Raw genomic sequence first — 25,544 nt, 5'->3', positions numbered from 1 at the left:
CTGAGATTCGGTGGCTTCCCAGTGTGCAGCAGGGAAGACCCCAGTGTGCAGCAGGGAAGGGCGCATGGAGCGGCGGGAGCGAAAACCGAGCCTAAAGATAATCGCTCAGCTACACCACGCTGCTGCTGTACCCGGGTGCTATTCAAAGCCACTATTACCATGTAATAACCATGTGTGAAGTCCTACAGCGTGTGACGCACAGCGTTGAATCTGCCATGGAAAATATGCTCTGGTGTTTTAAAGAAAATGTTAAAAATCCTGCATGCTCATTACTCTCATTATGCTTTTTGTGGGTTTTGAGGGTTTTTTGTTTCTCCTATTAAAATGTCAGGAATGTGAATAACTGGCAGGCATTGCATGTGTGTGTTGTGTACACACACACACACACACACAGAGTTTTTAAAACTACACAGGCTAACAGTTGAATTTTGGTTAAAGTTATTTGATCCAAAACTTGCATGAAACATTTATACTAATATTTACAAATGTGTACATTGAGGACCCACCTGGAAAAAAAAAATTGCTGTACACCAGCGACATCCGAGTTTGAAGGAAGATATTAAGTCAAACTGTAAAAAACTGAACATCTACAATTCTATGGATGTGCTGGACTAAATTAAAGCTGTGTTTTACAGTGCCCTATATTTTATCCAAAAAAAAAAACATTTTACTGCAAGGGATTAATTTACGTAGAGGAGTTTAGTTGTCAGTTCTGATATTTAGAGGTGCAGCTAATATTATAAATAACTGCATGCCTTTGACAGACTAATTTATTAGCATATTGAGTTGCAGCGGTATTTGGAGTGATTATGCTATCACTACAGATTGCCCAGTTTGCACAATACCAAGAGACGCAGCAGGGCAATCACTGGGGGGAGTGACTGATAACAAGAGCAGGTAATAATTTTAAAGGAGTGGAGTAAGGCAGGACTGGGTGGCTTGTGGGAGTGGGCGTGGCTTGTGGGAGTGGGCGGAGCTGGGCAGGGCAGATCTGCAGCAGGTGGTACAGCGGCTCAGAGGATAGGGCTGTTGCCTCACATGACTAGACTTGGGGGTTTGAACCCAGCCTTTGCTCTGTGTGTGTGGAGTTTGTAAATCCTCTTGGTACTTCCACTTCCTCACAAAGTCCGACAACATGCCGCTAGGCTAACTGTTGTCTCTAATTTGCCTGTTGCGTGTGTGTGCGTGTGTGAGCAGGTTTGCCTATACTTATGGGGACACAATGTCCCCATAACGTGATAAATATCCGTTTTTTTTCCCTTATGGGGACCGGTTTCCTGGTCCCCAGGAAAAAAACTCTATTTTATAGAAATCGGTGACTGCTATGAAAAAACTAAAAATGCAAAAACTCTTGTATTTTGTTTGGTTACTTATGGTTATGGTTAGGGCAGGGTGGGGGTTAAGGTTGTCATAGTTAGCATTTTTCCCATTGAAATGAATGAGCGGTCCCCATAAGGATATGTTTACCCTACGTGTGTGTGTGTGTATGGATCTTGTCCAGGATGCATCCCAGCCTTGCATCTCATGCTGCCTGGGACGTGCTCCACGTTCTCTATAGCCCTGATCAGGATAAGATGATGGATGGATGACAATATATTACCATTTTCATAATAAAGTATGCAATATACATACTGTTCCTTGCTCAATTATACACTCCTGCCAAAACACGACCGTCGCTGCCAAATGCTGTCACTCCTCCAATGAAGGTGTCTATGTGCTTACTGCCTATTCGTACAAGCATACCATCATGGTCAAACAATGTCAGCCTTCCATGAAGACCAGTCTTAAAACCTGATAGAGTGGAAGATCAAGTATTCAGCGTATGCTTCGTTGCCCATGAGATTCAAACAAGGACAAGGGACTATTTTAGTCAGACAGTAAAGCGATTCAGCAGCTTTGGGTCTGACATTCGGAGATTTTCTCTGCTAAAAACGGCACATCTTTTATTTTCTTGTTCTTAATGGGTAAGTAGTTGATGAAAACTGATGGATGGGTGTATTTCTGCCCTGTCTCTAATTCTATATTTATCTTTATTTGCATATTTTCCTACTTACATTCATAATGGATTTTGCATTTGTTTCAGTACATCTGTGGTGATACGGCTTGCATTTCATGGCGTAAGAAAAGAGCAGGGAATCTGTTAAATGACATCATTTGTCATTAACATGGACATTGTTGCTTTGTAATGTAACATTAATACACTTTAAAACCTCATTATATTCACTGACCCCCCCAGTCAGGCACAGTCATGCGTTTAACTTTTTCCAGTATGAGAGATAATAGAATCAGATTTATAGGGGCATTTCCGGCTTTGAAGAAAATCAGAAAATGTTTTCTAATTTTCTAATTTTCTTTGGAATATCAGCTGTAAAACACTGACAGTTTGCTAAACAACATTAAATGGATTTTGTTAGCTGTAATTATATTTGGCATGATTAAACAAAGTTTTTTCTCCTAAAGTAGTGACATAGCAAAGTCTATGAAAAACAAGCGTGTTATTTCTCCATGCAATTGTGAAAAAAGACAGAATGCAAGAATTTATTCAAATTATGGCAGAGGTGAGGATAGGTGTGGCCAATCAAATGGATTAGCCCTAGTCACCTGACTCACCCTCAGGAGTCAGCTATAGGTCACATGCACAGTCATAGGCCACACCCCCAGAAATCATCATAAAGCATTTATATCATGAAACGCTCGTGTCACCTGCAATACAATCTAATATAACACCTTTATGGATGCGCTCCACAGTACCTTGGGGTGGGCCAGATACCAGAATAAGTTTAAATGATGCCTATTCATCCTAAAATGTAAAAAAATCTGAAAAAAAGAGATTCAACATTTGACAGTCAAACCGTATTTTCTTTGTTTTGATGTCACGGATGCACAAGAGTCCGCCAAGTCCCAGTGGACGGCGATTGAAAGCACGCGTCAGGCGGCCGCAGACCTGCCCATGAGGAATGGCGTCAGGAGGCGGCCGGCTGCCGATAATCGCCCCTTAGGAGGGGGAAGGATCACCTTTCCCAGCCCTGCTCAAACCTGCGCTATGGCGAGGAGGAAGCAGAGGGTGGCTGGGGAGGATCTCGTCTGCTTCTCTCTCTCCTGACCGCCATCTGACTCCACAGCCCGCAACCCACAAGTCAGCGCCGGATGAAGCTGTAGCCGTGTCCCTCTCGCTGACCAGTGGCTGCCTGTATTTCTAACGTTTGTTCCCTCAATAAACGCCTTTGGAATTTTCCTCTACGACACCCTCTCTCGCACCTCCATTTGTATGACACCTTTGCATAAGAGGTAAGGACTGATTACAGTGTGTTGCTGCACCTACCACATGGCAAACCACCTCAGGGATGAGAACCTGAGGGCAGCCATGTGGCCGGTGATACTTCAGCACCACACCAGTCCAAATGGACCAGTGTGAGGTTTTTTCCAGTGGCTGGAGTGCCAATCCTGCCACTAACCCCCAAGTTATTCCCTGTAATATGGAGGACGTCCTTATAGGGCTGGATGTAGATTAACGACATACCCAGGATGAAGCAATTGCAGGTTAAGGGCCGTTATACCAAATATTTGCGTATCCGCGCTTCTCCTCTGAATGTTATGCATTTCTGACAATTTTTAGGTGGGTATACAATAAATCCATGATACCTACATACACCCACCACTGAACCTCAGAGTACAGTCACTCTTCATTTAGCAAATACGGAGGTAAAAAAAAAAAATAAATTCCAGCCAGTATGTGGATTGATGACCAAAACTTCAAACACCCGACAACAATGCATTCTGGAGTGAGAGAGATTTTTGAAGAAGAATGTACAAAATGTTGTTAAAAAATGTCTATTTCATGAAGGGAAAAAGAAATTGAGCGGGGAAGGCTGACAAACTCACAAGCACGGTTGCAGTCACACCAAGGCTACTGCGATTTTCCCTTGGAGGCCATTTCACTTAATGACTTCGTGACTTCGGAACAGAAGTCGGGTGCTAAACAAGGAGTGGATGTAGAGATCAAAGTGAAGCATGGGGTCAGGTTTCTATCCAGCATCCATAGAGCCATTTTCAGAATTAAAAGCCTCGATCAAGGACACAAGAGTCATATGATCACTCTTCCAGCCACAGGATTCAAACCGGTGACCTTCCATTCATGGGCAGAGGGTCCTAAGCCTCTGATGCACACTGAGCCACACTCACACCTACCTACCTCACTGTTCTTTGTCAAAAAGCAAAAAGCAGACTGGTGGACACTGTATGCTTTAAGATCAGGGGAAGGGGGATGGCTTCTAAGCATAGTTTGATGAGTATGCATAGATCCAGAGGTGGAGATTTCAGGTCCAGAGAGTACAAATCCAGACCAGGATTTTGTTTCAACCAACCAGTTGAGTACTGTGACTGACTGACTCTTTATGCTCAGCTGAAATAAAATCCTGGTCTGGATTTGTACTCTCTGGACCTGAAATCTCCACCTCTGCTTAGATCTAAACTCAAACTGCAGGCGCCGGCTTTTCCGGGGTGGTTAGGTGGTCCAGTAGCAGACACCTTCACCTCGTACTCCCAGGCATCCAGGTTTGAACACAGTTCCAGCTCAGTCAAATTTGTCTTTTCTCCAAGGAGTCGCCTCATTGGTCCAAAGGCAAGCATTTCAGACTGTGCCGACGAATGGGTGGGACCGACAGCCTGTTGGTACCCTGTGATTGGCTGCTGTCCAGTTGAGGGTGTACTGTGTGAATGTTCACGCTTCTTGGAATCGTCGTCACCGTAGCTTGGATGTGGTTTGTGAATAAGCATCTGGATAACCAAAGATCTTTTATATTACATTATTTAAATTATGAATGTAATCCCCCCCCCCCCCCCCAAAAAAAAAGATCACATTTGTTTATTTCCGCACGTTACATCCTCCTTACGGTGGAAGAGCAATCATATTAAATAGGTGAGTCAACAAGAAGCATACAGCTATATTTCACTGTAGTGTTAAATATTTACTCACTGATCTCCATTTATTTGCCGTTTCTCTGCGTCTAATGCAGCCCATAGTTGCCTGTAACATTTAATTGAGCTTTAAATTTTTAATCAACAAAGCTCTAAAAACGTTGGTGCTTCTGTGTGCTTCAACCCGGGCTGACCAGCGAGCATCTCCTGTGATCCTGGGAATGTGCGGCCTTCCAATCCAAGCATGCATCGGGCTCCTGTACCGCGCCGAACAGAAAGGCTCCATTCATGTTTCACGTCAGTAAGTATGAGCTGAAATCTAAATATTAGCGCCGAGTGGAATCCCTGTGGGTTTTCCTGGGACTAATTGTGACCCACTTTTGCATTTTCAATCAGGCTTGATTGTGACACTTTCACACAAATAGCTAAATAAATATGTGTGGGGGGGGGGGGGGGTGCGGAGGCCTTGGGGGTGAAGGTTAAAAGCTTGAGTCAGAAATTGACCCGTTTTCCTCTTTCGCCTCTGCCTGATTAATATAATTAGTTGCACATCAGAATCGGCACTCTGTAGATCTCGCGGCCGGGGTCAGGAAAATCCGGCACTCTCCGCCGCTTCATGAATTCAGAGCCTTCCAAGGCTAAGCTGCAGAGTTAGTAGAGCATAAAAGCGACTTGGAAAGGCCGTCGCTCGATGGGCTGCCAGACGCAGGGTACTGCAGCAGCGTTTCCTTAAAATAAATTGCTTCCTAGGGGCTGATCCGTGTCATTGTCACAGTTTACGTCATGGCCTTAATCGGCGTTTCCCCGGAGGCGGAACAAAATGCATTTTTACCTTGAGTGCCACTGTATGGGCAGTGCTGTGTAAACAGTGCAAAATGAGTCCTGGTGATTATTAGGAACTGTTACACGTTAAAAAAATAACAGTAACATTCTCCCCAAACCCTTATTTGTGCATTTCTGCATTTTTTTTCCCTTCTGTGTTATTTTTTCATATGGCTATAGGTCCAGCAGGGCAGGACACAAGAATAGACCCGCCACACGGATTCACATGGGACATTCTGACAGCTGAACTGTAGAGTGCAGTGGTCTTGATGTACTGCCCATTTTAGGAAGAGGTGCTTGCCTGTCAGCATGAATCAGGCATAAGGAATGTTTTTCCCTCCAATAATAAAACAAAATGGCCACAGAGAGGATGGGAACATTTTTCACTTAAAGATTAATCGTTAGAGGATCACGACATAGAAAAGGGGTTAAATACTGCAGCTGAATGAGAGATATGAGCAGACGACAATTAAAAACAGGTTTTGACTGGGGTGCATCTCAGACCATCTATGGGGGCTGTTTATTTTTCTTCCAGTCACATGATATGATTAAACGTGAATTGCCCCCCCCCCCCCCCCCGTACTGGTATGTTTTTCAGCCACTCTTCACCGGCCAGTAGCCTCTCAGGATCCTCACGTCAACATGAATGATGACACCCAGATATGTCACAGGCTGCATTAAAAACACATTAGTGCAGCGGAAAGAATTAAGGGTGGCTGCTTGTCTGACTAAGCTCCAGAATCGTGATGATCAGAACCTCCCAATCTTCATGCATCACACCCCCCCCCCCCGCCTATGACATGTGGAGTTATGGACTGCTGCGATGCACTCCCTGGCACTCTGCACAGACAGAACGTGTTGAATTTATGAGATCTAAAGGGATTGCTTTGGTCCTCATTCCCAGTGCTGATGAATGCCTCTTTGTTAAAGAGGAAATTAAAACACCCTCTGCATGCTCCACTTACGTTTCTAGGAAATGACACGGTGCTCACTTCAGATCAAAGCAATTAAGCGTCATAATTTCGGCTGATGGATAATATACGCTAACAGCAATCAATAGCTTAAATATAGCTACGTGTGAAGCATGGTTTTAAAAATTCACGATAAACAGATACTGCCAGGGATAAAGGAGGAATATTTTTCCAAGACATAATTATGATACTGCGATTACATTTAATATAATTAAGATCACGAATCCAAAAGGGATATGTTTATATTTAGCTATAGCTGTCACTGCTGGAGATCATGCAGAACTCGATTATTCTGAAATTAACCTACACCATTCTACAAATAGCCACAACGTTGGTCAATAGAGCTCTGAATGGCCACATCTGTTCAATAAAAAACCAGTGTAGCTGTCAGGAAAACAAAGCTTTCAGACCAAGGAACCAAGACTGTTATTCCGAAGGTTACAACGGCATGCTCTTTTGTCCTCTTTGTCGGTCGGACGTGCTAATTGGCAAAAGTATATATATATATCATGCTAAAGTGATGTGTAACTTTCTCATTTTACAAGATTGTAGCTACAGTAAATAGCTCAACTGACACAAAACAAATTCAATTCAGGGAAAACTCAAAAGAATCACATCAACAATTTTCAACAGTTGAATATAGAAATGATGATTAGTTGGTCACGACGTAATTCGGCAGGTCACGAGACAATGATTTGGAACTTAATACATCCTGGTATTTGTTATCACGGCCCTTTGCGGTTCCTGCTGCGTCGTACGATGTTTACAGCCAGTGAAAAGGCCTTATCCTGTAATAGGCAGAAGCTTTCGCGCGGAAGTTGCCGCAAAGTGACCTGCTAGATAAGGCTGCCAATATCCTGAGGGTGTTAATAATGAAAACACACAGAGAGAGCATCACTGCTTAGGAAATTGAACGTGGCTTCATTTCAGATACCTCCAGAAGCCCACACCTCAACACCTTCTGCCATAATCTTATTATGCTATCATGTTATGGGCCAAATAATAATGATTATCAATTGAAGTTTCTTCGTTTCTGCTATAGCTTTTTAAATGATCCTGTCAGCAGCAAGACTCCGCGGTTCATTGCAGTAAAACTTCTTTCAAAGGATGCCTTAGAAAAACTACTGAAGTGCTGTTGCTGTAACACCTGGAATCTTTCAGCTCTCAACACCTGATAATTTAATTAGATCAGTTCAGAGGAGACAGAGATGAAGTCCTTAGGTTGTGTGGAAATTCAAAATTACTCAGCTGTAAAATTCTGTCTGTACGATTGTGGAACATTTCGTTCCACCAGTTACCAGAAAACCTGTGACGTCAAAGGTTTCAAACTGTAAACAATTTGCCTAATAAAGGGGTGTAAGAAATTTTAATGATGAATTTTTATAAAACGAGTGTCAGAAAGATGGACATTGTTGAAGCGCAAGAAAAGTTCCCTGCTGTCATTCCTCCATATTTTTCCAGCTACGATCAGCTGCTCCAACATAGCAATTCAGCTTCTCGCTACTTATTTTTCCAAAAACACTGCATGAAGATGCAGGCAATTTGGACCTTTTAGCTTAAAGTCCAGTCTCTAGAGGCCTACTATGCCAACGTGTGGTGTGCATTATAACGATATGCATGACGGTACACTCCAGAGCTCTCTACTTCCATCTGTGGCCATATATAAATATATTTTGTGTGACCGAAAGCATAAAAATGTATTTAATGCCAAGTATAAATCATCATTGAATAAATAAATAATGTACCTTAATTCAATTGGTATAAGGTTGATTAATTTTATTATATGTAATTTAATATAAACACAAGAGGATGGAAAGAGGTAGAAATGATATATAGAGAATATGTGAAGAATACTTTAATGGGTTATATTATGGAAAGTCTCAAAGGCTTTTAAAATTTTCCCCCCTTCATGTGCGTTTCACCAGAAGGCATAATCCTACTGAAAATGACTCAAGATCTTTGACTGGAGCAGTGGAGGTATCACCTCCCACATCAGAAGTGTCCCCGGTTCTATACACCCCTTCATACAAAACTTTGATAAAGTTTTGATATCTCGCCAGTTTTTTCGTCAGGTTTCCTCCAGGTATTTCTGTTCATTCGGTGCAGGGGAATTATGAATTACTCATGGCCCAGTGAGCGACGGCATGTGTGTGTATAACGTATGGATTTCTAAGTGCCATCTGGTCTCTCCAGGATCTAAACGTCACACCAGATGCCCCCTAAAACACTGTGATTGTGCAAACATTCATTGTAAGGGGATGGATGGATGGATAAAAGAACAATACGATTCACCACGGCCTTCACAAGTTCAGCAAGATAAAATTGCGACAAATATGATACTGATCAAATATGCTGTGTGAAAAGCTTGTTCCTCATAAAAGCAGCCCGACGTCATGTGCAGCAGACGAGCTCCAGATGTGACGCGATGCTCCTCAGTGTTAGAACATCAGCTTTTGTGATACCGTGAGTCAATCAACGCAGCAGATCGTGATTAAAACACTGATATCACCTGGCAACCCCCCACCCCACCCCTTCAAAGTCTACGTACAGAAACAGATAATGCATCAATAAAATGATGGATCATCCATTCACGTTTATAACGGAGAACTAGTTCAATGTGTCTCAACCCAGGCCTCAGGGACCCTCAGCTAGACCCTGTTCTTACATGGGAGCAAAACTCTGGACCGTCTGAGGTCCCCAAGGGCCGAGCTGATAAACACCAGACCAGTTAACACACCTGAAACCCAACCCACACAGAACGATAAATTATATTCCTTATAAATTAAACCATTGTAAGAGAATCGAGTCCTCCAGCATAAAACACATGCTTTATACTGATGATAAAATAAAATTATCATACTGCAGTTTGCCATGTGCGTGATTTAATGGAGCATTGTTATGTTATGGTGTCAGCTGCCCTTAAAGAGAACCTGTTTAAAAAAAAAAAAACATAACTATTTTAATGAAACCAGTGACATCTGTCAGACTTATTACGCTAAAATGGAATGAGTTGTTAAACAAAACAATCACCCATTGATTAGGGGCACGAGGGAGTAAAACCATGTGTAGGGTGACAGCCATCATAGGCAAACACACAAATAAGTCACTAAGAGTAATTTTAAATTTACCAATTTACAGAACAATGCTTTTGGTTTTACCCTCTCTCATTTCCCATGATCCATTTTAGCCCCTGATTTTAGTATGCTATTATGGGATGGTTTGTGCGCTTTAATTTCCCATTTTAGTTCCACACCTTTGCATGATTTGTGTTTGCGTTTTCCTTTCCGCTTCTACTTCTGTGCGAAACGTTTCTCTTATATTGCCGCCCATCTCGACGTGGACCCCCCCAGTAGAAGAGATATTGTATCTCAATGGGACGTTCCTGGCTCAACAGAAGAAACAAGCCTGCAAGCAAACAAACAAATTGGCCGAAGGCCACAAATCTGGACCGGAACCGCAGAAACATGGAAAGATCACCCAGCCGGCACACTTTCGAACCCCCAGCCCTCAAGGCGTGAAGCTGGAGACCTGCCCAATGAGCCACCATACATCCCATATTAAATATACACATCATTCGCAATATACTTAATATAAATCATTTCAGCGTGCCGCTGCCGGCTCTATGGGAGTATCAGATGGTGCTGAATAATCACTTTATTTCATAGTAGTGGCAAATTCAGCAAAATCTGTCATTGTAAGTCATCATCATCATTACCATTTCCAAAACAGGGATAGCCAAGGGGCATCACCATTTGAAATAAAGGAAATCAGAGTCAGTAGGTGTACAAATATGCATATTCCACCTACAGTGTATATTCCATCCCCACTCAGTGGAGCAAGAATTCGCGGATTGAGTGTTGCGCTTCCTGAATGAGACAATATTTCTTTAACGATGTGAATACAGGATGAAGCGGAGCGCGCGAATGACCGGGAGCCACAGCAAGACCATCCTCGGAGACGTCCAAGGTCGTTCGCCGCTCCAGTGAATGAGCTGTGATTAGGCATCCCCACAGTGTCAGATTTCCGTCTCTGACAGGTCCGGTGTCTCAAAGAATTTATCTGACGCACAATGGCAAACGGTGCGGGACCGACTCCCAATTCTGCATATTCTATAAATGATCCTGTTTGTTCTCTGTATTTCCTGCTTTAGAACCTTTCAACCCTTGGTATGTCCCTGAGCTCATGATGGCACAAGGGGGCACGCCAGACGAAATAAATTTAACGACGAGTAGGTAAATACAGAAATTAAACCAGAGCGGAGAGAGTGTCCCCACAGAGCAGTCAGCATCCGGTATTACGGCAGGCAGGGAGTGAGATTCCTTGTAAGGATGTGAGCTCGACTTAACCTAGAGGCACCATTAAAAACCCCAGAAGGGCCCGGAACGGGATATTTAACCCAGACTGCTTAAGTAAATTGCCCAGGTGTGTAAATTGGTTAAAAATCCCTTTATTATGCTATTATCACCTGCATGTCAGGACAATTTACCACCTTGGTATGCTCTCTCTTCCCTCCCCAGGAATACATATGCTGGCTGCAGCACTGCTGCTCACCAGTAATATAAATAAAAACCACTAACATAGTGCGTTTCATATTGGGGGGGGGGGGGGGGGGGGGGTACAAAAAACAACTGCCTGGCAGATTAAATAGTTTCATGTCAGTTTTGACACCAGCAAAGACACAATTAAAACTTCCCTGTTTTGACCCATCTAGAAGACTCCCCAGGGGAGGAATCCATTACTGCTTTCACCGCGACTAACTAGACACGGACCATGGGAACAGCTTGTCCATGGGCAAAGAACAAAGGCTTCCACTGAGGACTAAGGCTGGGATTTTGATTGGCTGTATTTCATTGACCTGAATCCCATCTAAACATGAACCCAAAAGTTTCAGTTTCTGTATCTTTAATGTTCCTTTAGAAGTTGCAGGGAAACCAAAAACTGAGAACCATGGTTACCTTCTGGTGCCCTTAATTACACGTCCTCCAGCTACATCAGTAGAAGACTGAACATTTTACACGTTTAAATACATGCTTATTTTATTGCTCTCTTGTCCTTCATTGCCAGAGACATCTCAAAAGCTATTTTTTAATCAATGTACACAACACCACCTTTTTTAAAAAAAAAAATGAATAATTAAGATTAACCTAATATTATTTATATACCATAATGACCCACGCGGAGTTGAGTCCTTTGCGCCAAAACTCCCCCCCCCCTTTCACATATGGCGATTCGTGTCGCTGCGAGTCACATTTGCCCTTTTATTTGTCACAAACAAAGAAAGATATTTACTGGGATATTTTAATGCCACATCCCCGCAGTCAGACGCAACCAAGCCGAAAGGATTGCACGATCGGGACGAGGGGGCAGCTGCCATAAACAAGCCTCTAAGCACGACTCTGCGTGTGCCCGCTGCCGGCAAAGTTAAACAGGCATCCCGCTGTCAGTCACAGCAAAAGCGCCTTAATCTCGGGAGATGTCCGGCACGCTCAAACGAGATGGCGGAACAGGGAGATACTGTCCCAGCGGAATTAAAAAAAAAAAAAAAAAGAAAGAAAGAAATGGCATGGCGTCTGAAAAGACCCTCTTCAGTCAACAGGAAAAAGAATATTTCAATAAAAGCGTCAGGGCAAGAGGAAGATTCAGAGCATCTGGTGAAACTGACTTGTCATTCATGGCCACGTCCTTGACGAGTGGATGTGAGCACATGTGACAGCAGCTGAAGGAGCAGACAGGACTGCCTCTGGTATAAAAGGAAATAAATAAATAAAAATAAATTACGACGAGGTACATTTACTACATGTGACCATAGGCGGACATTTCAGGGCCAGATAGTAAAAATCCAAACCAGGATTTTGTTTCAACCAACCAGTTGAGTATTCTGTTACTCTTTATACTCAACTGGTTGGTTGAAACAAAATCCTGGTTTGGATTTTTACTTTCTGGGCCTGAAATGTCCGCCTCTGCATGTGACCTAGGTACTCCATTAGTAGCTGAAGGGGACACTGCATGTTACATTCTTCTGGACATCTACCTGTGTAGGACTCTACCCCCCCTTCCTCAAATGGGTAATTTTCTAAAGAGCACCTGCAATCACTGAGCACCTGCACGAACACAAAGATGAAGCAAAAACCCTTTCATTCCACTCTCACTTGACCTTCATCTTGAAGAACATTTCCAGGCCACTCTGGAGAGGCAGGATGGTGAGACGACAGAAGGATGGTGCTTCGTAACAGTCCAGTTATCTTCAATCTGCCTGTAGCATCTGCCATCGCCCATTGTACCATCTTTGTACAGGAAATCAAAACATTTAATTAAAACTACAGAGGCTTTATCTAACCAATATGACTTTGTGAGTTTAAAGGTATGCTGGACAAATAACTGAGGAAAAATATCAACCAGCTATTTTGCTTTATTCCATTTCATTTCTAAGACAGGAAAGATTGCGTCCAAACTTAGATGGGTTGTATTTTTTTTTATTATCGTTCCACCAGGGATTTGGCACAAGCCTTCTGGCAGTAGGTCTTCATCGGTGTGTGTTTGCTGCAGCCCAAGCAGTTGTTTATTAAGACAAACCAATCACTATTCTAATTAAAGTGATAATTGATGGGTTGTCAAGACAACAGCCAATCAGTGCTAGTCGTTGATTCATAGCCACACCCCTACACGTGCTATCCATTTATAGGTGATAATCTGTAAGACCACACGAAAAATAGCAAGACAAAATTTGGACAACCACCCATTTGATATGGCGTTCCACGCGATCACTCATTAGCTCATACATGGGGGCTCTGGGTCGTGGGGGGTCCGGAGCCTATCCTGGAAGCTACGGGCACGAGGCGGGGAACAACCCAGGATGGGGGGCCAGCCCTTCGCAGGGCACACTCACACACCAGTCACTCGCACATGCACACCTATGGGCAATGTCAGTAACTCCAATTAGCCTCAGCATGTCTTTGGACTGTGGGGGGAGACCGGAGAACCCGGAGGAAACCCCACAACGACACGGGGAGAACATGCAAACTCCACACACATGGAACCCAGACGGAGACCACCCTAAAATCATTAAATATAAAATACAGTACAATCATATACTAATAATCAAATTAACTATGGTATTTAGCAAGGTTAGCCAGATGACGACAAACAAACAGTACATATCCTACCTGCACTGTTTTCCTGAGCTGTTTAGCACTTCAGGGTTCAGTCTGTGTTCTAAGCTTCCTTATTCATTATACAGCCTCTATTTTTTGCATGACTCAGGAGTTGTGTTAGAGTAGTAGTACAGCACGAGCTTCCAGGCCTCAGTGAGCAAATAAATTGCCCCAATATGCATACGCAGAGAAACACACACACGCTAAATGGCCATTGACTTTCTCAAAAGGTTCCCCATGAAGATTAATGACACGATTCCAGAACGATAATTAGTTCAGTACTTCCTCCAGCTCTGACTGTCTGGAGACCACACACACACACGACGCAGCAAGTCCTGAATCGCGTGACGGACTGAACACCTGGGAGTGACATCTCAGCCACATTTAATTCTCAGCGACATTATGATGGAGAGAGCCGTAAAAAAAAAAACAGCAAATTGTACGAAATGCTAACGGGGGCTGATTAAGAATATTGCATTTAACACAAAAGGTAGCATGAAAGATACAAAGGGGGGGGGGGGGGGGGGGGGGGATGCACTCAGTAACACGCATAAAAAAGCAGCACAACATTGCAAAATAAAAATGCATACATTCGCAGCACAACTGAATTGCTAGACACAAAAAACAAACACAGTCTAACTTGATATAAAGTAATTTATATTATGGCTGGTTAACATGCGATTAAATTAGCAAAAGTATGAGAGGCGTGTGGGGTTTTGGGATAAGGGGTCAGACCTCATTAGACTTTAGAGATGATCTGATGTACCATCCTCAGGAAGATTGTGTAGCGTTAATTAGAATGTTAAGCTGACAGTGATCCAAACCACGGTAAAATTACCATCTGGAATCTTATGCAAGAACTAAGCTTTAGGGCAAGTATTAATAAAATATTGCTGTACACAGAGTGATATGGAAACTCAGATAGCTGAACAGCATAAAGATCAGTACATGTCAGTCAGCTCGACCCAGTGCAGCCATCACAATAGCATCCTCCATCAAGCAAGCTTCGCCAAAATGAAATCTTGGAACATTCTCTGAATACCTTGAACTGAATTTTGATTTTTAAAAATATATTGCTCTTAAAAAGAACTTCCACTACAATGTTCTTGTGACATTCAACCGGGGGCCTGTACTACGAAGCGAAGTTACTGGCTTAAACTTGCCGGATTTAAGGCAGTCTGGGCAAAATGTAAGTTGACGAATATGAAGTCCATTGAACCTGTGGTATCTTAATTCTGACAAGTTACCCCGATAAACCAGTAACCCCATTTCGTACAGGCCACTGGATTATACCATGAGCCCATCTTTCTACTGCTAAAAGCGTAGAGTTTATAGTTTTGTCAAATTTTCAGGCTATAGAAGAGAGCTGATGTTTACTGCAGAACATCAACACTTAAATGGCTACTCAACTAATACAACAAAGAAAACTCTGGAAATTCTATTCCTCTCTTCCATTCTTAAACAGTTATTGGATTTAAAATAGTCATTCAACACAATGGCAAAGCCGGATAAGATTGTAGGGAACGCTATAGCAGTTAGTACATGTACGCTGGGCAGCTTGTAAATTACATTTTAAGACAAACTTCACCCACAGTACACAATCCCTGGCATTGTACCAATTAATTCGCCTTTCTAATGCAGAAGATCTAACAAACGAGTGGACTTAGATTAATCATTAAGGCTGATCTGAACAGCACATACAATTTATTTCAAGTATCTTCTGGTCTAGCCATGACATGATTTTTAGAGAATTAATGAAAATACTTTAAAATACTTAAAAACAACAAAGTTAAGCAAACGAATACCCACTCAAGCTGAACAATAAGCTATCCCAAGTAGACGTCTGTGACATGCAGAGGTGCAGTTAGTACAAGGCTTTTTTTTTAAAATTTTTATACAGCCCTACTAAAATACTTTTTAACCAGATTATTTAACCAAAGACCAATAATTTCCTGCCTGGAAATAGAAACTATTTCAGGATATCCACCTTTTCTACAGCTCCCTGGCTTTTTCAACTCTGAAGCTTCTTGTTAAGAAGCGTAATCCTGTGGACTCGCTTTCCGATAGTCGATGGCACTGCGTATTCGCAGTTTGGAATACCAAGAATTTGTTATGGCGTTTAATCAGCTGTGAAACTAACATATTGATCTTATTTTCTTACCGGGTGCATGCAAAGGTTGGTTGGTTTACCACAGCGCGGAGAGCCCAGCAGAGCAGGCATTATGTGTGTAGTGGTGTTCCTCTCCAGTGCCTCTGGAAATTAGCAACAAGCTTTGTAAATAGGCATTACCCTTTGCACATAATATATATAAACACACACAGACCTGTACTCATATCTTTGTGGGGGTCGTCCATTCATTTCTTTAGGCAAAACTCTAATCGACGGGTGGGCAATCTTACCCAGAAAGGGCCGCTGTGTGTGCAGGTTTAGAGGACTGATTGGCTGAAGATTCCCCACACCTGGGTTTGATCAGCTGACCTAAAGGTCATCCCAAAAACCTGCATACACACCTGCCCTTTGGGGATAAGATTGGCCACCCCTGCCCATCCCAGTAGGGATGTAATGGTGCACAAAGATTACGGTTCAGTACGTACCTCGGTTTTGAAGTCACGGTTCGGTACGTTTTCGGTACAGCAGGGGTACAAGAAACAAAACATAAATTGCTTCTTTTTTTCTTTATTAAACAGTGGTTTACTGAATAAAATATTACTGTCTTTCTTAAATAAAAACTCTCTGTCAATACTGCTGCAACCTAATAAATAAAAGACTTAAATTTACTTAAAAGTAAATCAAAATAAATATTCTGTCAAATAAAAATAAAATAAATATCCATAAAGGTGCACATTTAGAAAAATATAACAGGTTTTTATCACATTGTCGGGATATTTGATCCCCCCCCCCCCACACACACACACACACACACACGATCCTAACAAGGATAAATGTTTAGAAGATGGATTTACTGTCTATTTGTGTGCGGGTATTAGGCCTATATTATAATACTATACTAATAATATTACAACTACTAAACACATACAGTATACTGAAACTATGAAATCAGCTGCTCACTGACTTCCTGACAAAAATCCTGTCTTGGTTATGTATGAAAAATGGCTGTTATTTTGGCTGGTGCGAGGCTCTTAGGGGCTTGGGGAGATATGCAGTGATTGCTGGGCCAAATCTGCTGAGCTCTTCGGCGGACAAAGCCGCTCCCTGTTCCGCTCCTTCACGACGAGCCGCGACTTCAGTTATGCTGGCTGGGAAGAGCAAGATCACCAAGTGTTGCGTGAAAGAGCACCCCTCCCCCCCCCCGCCATGCTGGCTGGAGACGCACGCCGAAACAGCTGGACGATTGTTGGGTGGAAATGTAAGTGGAAGCAGCAAGGAGGCAGTTTGCTGGAGTACAGTCAGGCGGGAGCCTCACAGACAGGGATAGCATGGTTGGGTTGCAGTGCATGAATCCCATATGACACCCAAAACTGCGCTTTTGTGAGTAAATTGGTGCAAAGAACACAGGCAGTGGTCTACTGAGCATTGGAGGGAAGTCATATGGTCAGTCATCCGTCACGCAGTTTGCAGCTAGCTGACATATATATGCGGAGCTCATTCCAAATGCTCAGGTCAACAGGCGTGGTGATTCTAACAAGGTCTACAGTGCATTTTTCTGGCATAATTTACATTCACTCAAATCAACAGTCGCAGCTCAAGTACACGACTTAATCATCTGTTACAGGCCTTGTATGTGTGGCTTGTGTGTGTCTCTCTCTCCAGGTAGGAGACTCATCTGCAAATACTCGTCACCCACAGGTGTGAGCTGCCTTTAGACCCTGGACACGCCCACCTTCTCTCACTCTCTCCTTCTCTCTGCCGTAGACAGTCTGGTAGCAGTATATGCTGATTGTCCCCATTCGCTTTCCTTCTTTATTTTTTTACTTGCTTTTGATTTGACAAACACTTTTGAATAAATCTTAGTTTTTTTCTGTCCTTTTCACGTCGCTGCCCTTTGAGCCAGGGCTGTAACTCGTCCTGTGGTAAAAGCGTTTCGTATTGCGAGCGGAATTTGGCTGAATGGCAAAGCCCTGTTCCATGACGCAGGTGGCCGCTGAATTGTTTTATGACCAATGAAAATGATAGGAATCACAAGCCATATTCTCCCCACTCAATAAATCTAACCTTGTACCCAATACAGCTCTTGTGTGATGCTCTGAAGCAGTGTGAGGCAGCGATTTTCACCACTACCTGGGTAAAACGATTAAAGTCCCCTCTTTGTGTACATGTAGTTCTGTTTCCTATACAATTTTTAATTTTTTTTCTTCGCAATAGAATCTATGCTAAGGTGTATTGAAACTGCATAAATGTTCTATTAAGGCACTATGTTGATGCTTTACTGTAATTTGCTGGTTAATTCCATACACAGCACATTATCGACATAAAAAATTATTGTACTGCTTTTGGGTTCCCAAAACTTGTTGTTATTGCAAGTAGATTATGAGGTTAAGGCAACAGATGGAAAAATGTGTGCCAGTTACTTTAAATAGCACCGTGCCAGATCCAAGCAGCCAAATACAAAGAGATGATTTTAGTGGAAGGTTCAGTGTTTCATGAATAAACAAAACTGGGAAAAAAATCTTGGCAAATCAGACACTTGGCTTGCAGGCCTGATGGCAAAGTAAACCTTAACGATATTTCTGTAAAGGAGTTATTGGTTTAATCATTTTGGAAGAGGCCTTTAACCTCAGCCGGGTGAGGTTACATGCAACGTTTCTCGCTTGTCATATGGGCATTTCACTACATGTAAAATATCTATCTGTTCTCTTTTGGCGGTTCCTGCTACCATTTATGATGAAACCTGCATGTGTGTTTGCTGTTAACCACATGAGGGACCCTCAGCAACATGAAGGTGTCTGCTGACGAGGCTCAATACAACTCAGATGTGACTGGAGAGGAAACTTTGAACGCCTTCATTGCTCAGGTTTGAGTAGGAAAAGTAAAGCAAAACTGTGGACCATGCAAAACATTTACAGCTATAACTAAAATATACTAGAAAGTTTTTTTTTTTCTCAAATAAAAGAAAGAACGAAAACAGTGACATGTAAATTTCTCAGCTGCAGTCATTCATGTGTGCTCAGGCTGAGATTCGAGGAAAGCGTTTTCATCATGAATTTTCTCAGACCTTTCCTGACAATCCAGTGGAGCATCCGTTCCTTCTGAAGATTCTTACCTTGACAGCATAGTATGTGTCTGCATTCAGTGCCCAGTTTCCCTGCACATGTGCTTTTATCGATTCACCACTTCACTGTTTCCACACCGCATCTGACATATCGTGGCAAGACCGCCGCTTTCATATCTCCTTTTTCTGTTGCTAATCTCCCATTAGCTTCAAAAACAGGAAGGGCTCCTGTCACTTTTTCTAATATAAGGTTTCAACTTCCGAGACATGACCTTGTCCATTGACTTAACATCAGTGTGCCCCAATCTGATAGTCTTACCAGCAACATTTAGTAACATTATCAATCTTGCTTTGGGTCAATTCTCCCGACCCTTCATTTTTCATATAACCACAAACCTGGGAAACACAGGTCAACAAAACAGGATACAACCTGCACAGAGTCCCAGCCAATCAGAGCTTCTCTCCTGTAGCACTGTAGACTTTCAAACCTGAACAAAAGTTGTGACTTTCATAGAATGATAGTTTTTCCACCCTTTTCACATTTTTATTTAGTGTTTTCTGACCTCAGTTACTAAGAAAAAAACATATTTGCCTTGCTTCTCCAACTTATCCAAAAATATAAATTATGCCTATTATTTATACACTTATTCTAGACTTTTCCAAACAACCACTAAGAACCATGCACAGCATATAAGCAGGATAAGAAACACAATTATTTGGGAATGTTGCTTTTTGTCTGCAAGTATTTCTGGTATTTCATATATTTTTAATAGTCAGTCTTTTAAGAAAATACTGAAGGTGGAGAAGACATAAAAACAGCTGTTTTTCCCTTGCTTGATTAAATTTACAGTGGTTGTCATGGAAAAGCCAACCATTAATAGAAAAGGCACAAAATTAATGACTAAGGCAGTAATATGCAACAGTTCGCAGGGTAAAATACTGTATACTGTAAAAGAACAACAAATCCATACACAGGACATTAACGTAAAAGCATAAACATAAATATCGATTACTGCTGTGTAAAAAAACAATTTCACATACAGGGAAAAATATACACCATTAATCCATCTATCCATCCATCCATTGATCCATCTATTTTCTGTTTCGCATAATTTTATACAGTACGATCGTGAAGCAAGCTGTGATCTATAAACGAATTATGTTTTTGTTATGCCATACCTGTGTTTTGTTGTTGAAGACTATTCATGACTATTGCAGTCATAAAGCAGAGATGTAATAAATGAAGCTTTGAGGCCTGTGGCTGTCAATCAGCAGTTGGTTTAACCCACAACAGCCATTAGTTATTTGATTGGTTTCCATTGTGGTCGTTCAGCCAATGCCAGACAACATAAACCCAGCGACCAGTAGTGCTGAAAATAGGAATGTATCGTAAGTTGAATATGAACGATATGTTATGACACACTTGGGCGTATAGTAGACATAAAAGGTTTGGGAAAATGTGGTTAAACACAAAAAAACAATGTATGATATATTGTTAAACACTGTATGAGATGTTTACACTTGCGATCGTAACAGAGACTGGAAGCGTGGCAGCATGGTTGCATGGTTATCACTCAGCATTGGTCGAAAGTATCATGCGGCATAACACTAGCCTGGGAACAAGACCAGAATTCAGACGACTACTAAATGTGCATCACTATCACACCATCATAAAGTCGAAATTTTGTAAGACAAACATCATAAAGAGAGGAGCATCTGTGATTTTTATAAAAAAAAAAAAAAAACCAAAGGAAGCAATATTAAGATGCACACAAACAATCAATAATCCAGCAACAAAACAACATAATGAAAACACATAAATGTGGCTGTGATTTATGTTTACATAATTACAGATGACTGGGAGGTATCATCAATTTTCTGGGTTGATTAAAAGGTGATGACTTGGCGTGCTGGCCGCGCGATAATGATAAGTCCCAGTCTATCACAGATTCTCCGCATTACTGCTCAACTGTGTAACCGAATCCCAGCTTTATAAATCATTCTTTGACCACCAGCTTGTGGCTTCAATGAAGGTCCAGCAGATATGAGTTTCCAGTTATGAGTCTAATGCATTTATCGTTGCCTTGGAGTCTGCCAAAGGATACCTCCCCCTGCACACCTTTTCCCCGTGTTATTACACCATAAACAGAAAATACAGGGTAGGAAGTATGAAAGGGATGAAATGGATGTCTAACATGGAACAGAAGCAGTAAGTGGGATTTCTCTGCTTTCTGCTTCTACATTTAAACCAATTTTAGCTTGGTCTGTTTCAGTGCACAGGGATTGTCTGAGAACACCACATCCCCAATCCATGCTTAAATCTCAGCACAACACAATGCTGGCTTCCAAATTAAAATGAGCTGAGGAAAAGAAGAGATTTGTGTTCATATTGTTTATGCCATCAAGTTGCTTTTCCATGCATTTGCATTTAATTCACAGAGAATAAATAAAAGCCGATGCTGGGATGCTTTCTGGAATTACGAAGCTTCTCCGCTTGACTTTAAACTGGCAGATGCATGAAATCTACATCCAGTTCACAAAGGTGCCCCTACCCACCCTGGAAATGCCACTTAATGGCCTGAGACTTCCTCAGCCACATAAAAGGGTGACGGTATTTCAGAAATGGCAGCGAAATGGAACTTTCAAACACAGTCATTTGACTCATAATGAACCTTAAATAATATATTGTAATCATCATTCTACATTCTGAATATCTGGTGCAGAGTGTGCAACACATAATTATGGGCAGAAAAAATGACAGCACTTCAGCTTCATCGCATTTTGGGCAGCATTTGGGTTGCAGACATAATGATAATCGATATATCATTAAAATAACCAGACCACAATACAATTTTCTTTTGAAATTATACAATGCATGCTGAAGTTGGTTCTCCATCATCACTGCATAAATGATTTGTGATTAAAGTTGTTTAAAGGCTAATTTGAATAATTCTTTTAAAAACTTAAGGAGGTGTGACACCTCATCTGTTGTCAAAATGTTTTCCCGTATAATTTACTGAAATGATTATTAAGCAATACAAAGAAAAACTGTTAACATTTACATAAACAAAGGGTTAAAATTCGGGTGCATGACAAAATATAATGTTTATAAAAGGATTTTAAATATGTTTATGAGATCACCTCAGATTTCATGCATGTCTTAATTGATTGTGCCAAGGTCATGATCAAAAGATTACAACAAAACCTGCCAACCTGTCACATTTTTTTTCCTCTTGGAAAAAATTGAGAAAAACCTCATGGAGCCCAAATAGCCAAATGTTCAGATACTGCGAGGGTAAAATTGCGTGTAGACTTCTTGGGGCTGCCACGCCATGCGGTTTGCTATTTAGCATCATTCATCTGGCCAGTGGAAGCAGCCACGGACACACTTTCATCCATCATTCCAAGACAGGTTACAGATGCCTAGAGCATCAGGGAGGATGGGTTAGATAAAGTAAAATGCTGCATGTGAGATCAGAATGTTTCCCTGCAAACCTCCCCGTCTGATTGATTGCTAAGATGGCTTTGCAGACCCCAAATATCTGCTTTTTTCCCGGCTCTTGATGAGCTGGCTTGACTGTAGCACTTTGAGATTATGATTCCCCACTTGGTGTGGTTTGATTGTTGCACCTGTTCTTGACTTTCACTTTCCCAGTACCACTGTAAGATTCACAGATGAAAAAGTGTCCCATTCAGAATAGAAAGGTTGCCTATAAATACACAAACTATACTTTCCTGGAAGACGTTTTAAATATGTACACTGGATATTTTTCCAAAGTTGGAATTCAGTTCATTTACATTTATCTATCAAGCATTAATCATGATGCTACAAAGTCTGAAATTTCGAATGAAGGTAAAACTGCTTGTACCCTTCATGTCTTTTTCCCCTTCGGCCAGCAGGTGTTGCTGGCCATCCTGTTCCCTCCTCTGTTTTCATGCTAGACCCTTGTGTGTTTTCCCAGCTCTCTGGACGGATGCATGGCTCAATGGGCTGAGCATGTGGCACAGAAGCTGTAATCCTCATGTTATGGGTCTGTTTTATTTCTTATTCGCTTTTTTGTGCCCCAGTGTTTTGTTACATTTTTAATCTTAGTTTTTTTTTGTCCTAGATTTGCCCTCTTCTTATCCTGTCTGATTTTGTTTTTGCTTATGAATGTTCCTAATCTTCCCTTTTGTTAAGCCCTAGTACTCGTTAGGTTTCCTGATTCCTTCTCTCGTTAACTGGAAGTTATTTTACCTGTATCTTGTTGTTCTACGGCCTTGCTGATTAGTTGTTCATACCTGCCTTTGTTCGTCTGCCCAGTCAGTCATTGTGCTTTGTTACTGTGTGTTATGCTGTTGGTTTCTCCTAGTTCCCGTCCTGGTGATGTTCGTTTCGCTTTGTATGTTAGCTTATTGGTTTTTCGTTTCTCGTGGTCCCTTTTATTTTGTGGTTTCCCTTTCTGTTCTATTTTGTTTAATAAACCCCATTCGTCTCTGAGCTGCAAGTGGGATCGTCCACCTTTTTCCTGCCTGCACCATGCCCGTGTCCGCAACACCACACAGACCATATCTATTGCAATTTTATAAGATAACAGCTGTATTTAATATTTGAAAGAAGAAAAAAAAAATAAAAATCTTTTGACCAAAGGTTATATTTTGGAATCTAAACAGACAGAAAAAGTTCATCTACTGCACTTGATCAAGCAAGGATATTAAAACAATAATACCTTTCTTAATTTTTTTAAATTACACGAATGTATTATTTTTCCATTCCATAAACGTTGTGATGATCTTAAATAGAAATTATATAACACAAGCCAAACTCTGAAAACTTATAACCACTCTTTTTATAGAACTCATTTAGTAATACTGACATTAAACTTTAAATACTGCAGCCCAAATGAAAAACATGCTAAATACTGTCTAGATTACTAGATTACTTTTGAAGGAGCTAATTGTCTTCCACAATTCCCTTGGCATTTTCTAATCCGGTGGTGAATGAGATAAGCTGTCAGTAACTTCTTGTGCTTTGGATAAAGAGACATTTAAATGCTGACAAACTCAACCTGCCGAAGCTTATTTAACACAAAGGATGACTGAGGACGGCATGGTGTCACAACAGCAGCACCGGTGCAGATTTGATCAAACTGACACGATGAAGCTTAGCATTCCTCCTGCCTTCCTGGAAAGCAGCGAATGTCATGTGGGCTAATCCTCTGTAAGCCTAATCGGGAATGTGATTCATGGATCTACAGAATTTATACCCATAATGCAAAAAGTCCTTGAAGATAAGGAGCCTTAAATGTAATTTCCCATCTGCAATTCACACGCCACCCATTTTACTTACAGTTCCGCATTGAGCTGACAACAGAAGAAAATTACTTTTGCAGTATAAATTTGACAATTCCACCCAAATTTGTGCACATAAATAACGCAGATATAGGGACACTGAGCCAAACCTGTACCATGTATGCACAAGTATTCTTCTGAAATTCACCGCCGAAGGAATTACAGCTGTTGATACCGGATTATAAGTCCTACTACTCCAGGTTATTGGCATCTGTGTAAAATGTTGCTGACATATATCTCTGATGCAGCGGTATATGGGTAGAGCCAAGCAATGTCCACTTACCAAGATTTCTAAAAAGCAATTATCTCACTTTCTTGAACTACATGAGTTGCAGAAACATCTTCCCCTGATCAAAGTCTGACCGCCAGCAAAAGGAAATGGCAGATTTATGAATGTAAATGAAAACTAGATTAAGGTGTTCCTGCGGGAAAAAACACATTGGCATTGCTTCTGCTTTTTATTGGTGGAAAGTCTTTTGCCCCGGTGTGTCGAGAGAATTGTAAACAGCATGCTAACGTAATTTGCTTTCCGTTGTGGAGGCCTGCTTTATTTTCAATTAGAATGCAATAATGTTGGCCAGAGCCCCCTCCAGGAAAATGGTCACCCGTGTTTTTCTCATAACATCCTTGACGTACAATCAGAAATCAGATAAATGAGATCCGGAATTCTAGTTGATGGTATGAAAAGACTACACAGGCCAGATGACATTGTAGAACGTGCTGCATGTATCACAAAGATAAATGCTCCAAGTGGAAATTACATTGTGGAAAAGAACGGGGGAGCATCGAACGGCTTTTACACCATTCTTACTTAAACAGTGACTTATCAAATCTGTCATCATTGAGCTCGCAGGCATTCATGGCTTAGGGGCAAAAATATTTCGCCGTACATTTATCAGAGATTTAATGGCAAAAATCCCCCTGTTTAATAGAAAGGCTGAGTGTTAAAGGTTAAATCTTTTTCACTGTGATCTAGGTTTGACTGTGATTTATTTGTTCTGTATATAATGATGGTGATCCAACAACCCTGAAGATCACTGGTATGTAGAGGGAAAAAAAATGGCATAAATATATGTATATGTATTCACCTTTTATGAATAATTGATTTGTCCAGCTCGATTAATCATAAACAGACATGTTATCTGTGTCACATGGCGTGTTATGTTTATCGATTTAATTAC

The 25,544-nt window shown here is 41.5% G+C and overlaps 1 protein-coding gene and 1 long non-coding RNA gene across 5 annotated transcripts in view; one reads left to right on the top strand and one right to left on the bottom strand.

Annotated features, from left to right (window-relative positions):
• Positions 1-16,294, bottom strand: part of LOC111840992 (complement factor H-like) — an 88,067-nt gene extending 71,773 nt beyond the window's left edge. For 2 of the 4 annotated variants that reach the window (XM_072704326.1, XM_072704327.1), the window contains exons 1-2: positions 16,186-16,293; positions 16,023-16,114 (exon numbers count right to left, since the gene is read on the bottom strand). The gene's annotated coding sequence lies outside the window, so the exon portion shown is untranslated. Of the gene's footprint in view, positions 1-16,022; positions 16,115-16,185 lie in introns of all 4 variants that reach the window. The other 2 variants (XM_072704324.1, XM_072704323.1) reach the window with 2 other exon arrangements.
• LOC140581510 (uncharacterized) lies at positions 1,772-3,240 on the top strand. Its single transcript, XR_011984602.1, has 2 exons — positions 1,772-1,964; positions 2,889-3,240. It is a non-coding gene; the product is annotated as an uncharacterized lncRNA (long non-coding RNA).
• Positions 16,295-25,544: the final 9,250 nt, after the last annotated feature.

The sequence above is a fragment of the Paramormyrops kingsleyae genome, chromosome 21 (genome assembly GCF_048594095.1).
Source record: "Paramormyrops kingsleyae isolate MSU_618 chromosome 21, PKINGS_0.4, whole genome shotgun sequence".
NCBI lineage: Eukaryota > Metazoa > Chordata > Actinopteri > Osteoglossiformes > Mormyridae > Paramormyrops > Paramormyrops kingsleyae.
This window is presented reverse-complemented; position numbering and strand designations above follow the sequence as displayed.